The sequence below is a fragment of the Raphanus sativus genome, chromosome 9 (genome assembly GCF_000801105.2).
Source record: "Raphanus sativus cultivar WK10039 chromosome 9, ASM80110v3, whole genome shotgun sequence".
Taxonomy (NCBI): domain Eukaryota; kingdom Viridiplantae; phylum Streptophyta; class Magnoliopsida; order Brassicales; family Brassicaceae; genus Raphanus; species Raphanus sativus.
In genome coordinates, this window is record NC_079519.1 from 16,782,675 (window position 1) to 16,784,731 (window position 2,057).

Here is a 2,057-nt window from a genome sequence, read left to right on the forward strand (position 1 = left end):
ACACATGAAAAGGGATACTGCCCCACTACTGATATACGGCTGAGGCTTCAAACCCAACCAGTAAGACCAGATGTCTTCTCGAGAGTACAGAATGATCAAGAGCAGCCTCGCAGTCAGTACGCAAGTCGGGACTATCAGTCGTATGCTCCAAATAATCATCAGCCTTTGCTGTTGAATAAGAGAGATCGATTAAGACAACCTGCTACACTTGATTTTCCATCGGTTCACAATACTCGCGCGGGCTATAATGAGTATCGGCAAGCTCGCTATCGGGAGGGAGAGGATAACAGTCATTATGGGAAGCATTCAGACAGGATTATCAGGCGCAAGAGAGAGTACTCTATAAGTGATAGATATGGTGATGCTCGTGCGTGGAAAGGTCCATATGACCGAAATGTAGCTAAGGCATGGAAGCCTAAACGGAGAGAAACGATTGAAAGAGATAATATTCTGGGTGATGGGAAAGAGGTTACTTCTTATGAGTATACCCTTGGAAACAGAACACGAGAAGAAGAGAACATGGAGTTACAGATGGAGGAAGCGCCAGTTAGTTCCCGAAAACTGGCTGGTAAAGTTGTGACGCCTTCTCGTAAAGAGGACACGGCGCGAGAGAACATCACAGTTCGAAGAGAGGCGCTGGCACCCATATCTTTCTCTCCGGTGAGCGATGACCAGGTCATTGGTGCGTTAGAAGATATGGAACTCGTGGATCACCAAGATGATACCATGATGGAGACTGAGATTGAAGATGATGACCTTCTTGGTGTTGATCTAATGGAGTTGGAGAATAAGCCAGCACAAGAATCGGGACTGTCTAAGGCGACTACAAGTGATCAAAAGGCGGGTCGTAGTAAGAAGGGTAGCGTTAAACGTAGTGTTCCATTGAGCATTATAAACCGAAAATTTGATATACTTCGTAGAGGCTCTCCAACAAGGCGTACAGCTTCGTCGGGTCCTCATCCACCGAGAGGTACTGAGAAGATTAGGCGCATGATTGGGTCAAAGTAGGACACTACAAGTTTTTCTAAGCGTGAAGGTTCGATGAGTTCCAAATACTCATCACGGAAGCATCTATGAAGACAATCAGTTGGAACTGTCGAGGTATAGAGAACGACCTCACAGTTCGACGCCTTACGGAGATGTGTCAGAAGCATCGCCCAGGACTTGTGTTCCTATCTGAAACGAAGAATAAGAAGCGGATGTTGCAAAACATTCATGCTGATCTAAGATTTGATCGTTTGTTTACCGCTGAGCCACTTGGTCTCAGCGGAGGTTTAGCTTTTTTTTATGGATGATTTTCAAGTTAATGTTTTATTTCCGAGTAACAGTATGATTGACATTGAGGCAGTCATTGATGAAATAAAAGTCTATATGACATTTGTTTATGGAGACCCTGTTTTAGAACGTAGGGATCTGGTTTGGGAACGTCTTACGCGTTTCTCAACAACTCGAAATGGACCTTGGTTTATGATTGGAGATTTTAATGAAATAAAGTACCATACTGAAAAAGTGGGAGGAAGAAGACGCTCGGATAGCTCTTTCTTGCCATTTAAACATATGCTAAGTGATTGTGGCATGATTGATTATCCATACACAGGTAACATGCTTTCTTGGGTTGGAAAACGATCAAGAGGAACAACTGTGAGATGCCGCTTAGATAGAGCTGTGAAAAATGGGGATTGGCATGGTAATTTCCCACACACGTCTGCGAAGTATCTTCGGCTCTGGGGATCGTATCATCGTCCGATCTTAGCAGATATACTGAAACGACCCACAAGGAGGAGGAAAAAGTTCAAATTTGACAAGCGATGGTTGGATAATGAGGAGTTAAGACAAGTCATTCTTGAAGGATGGAAATCAGATTATTTGCCTCCTGAAGCGAATATTATGGAGCATATTGCTAGCTGTAGAAAAGCTTTGAGTCAATGGAGAAGGGAGAATGATGTGAACTCGGCTAAACTAGTGGAGGAACTTAAGGAGAAGGTAGAAGACCTATACTCAAATGATGATGCCCCTTCGGAGGAGATAGCTGCAGCTCTGAAAGAACTCTCTACTGC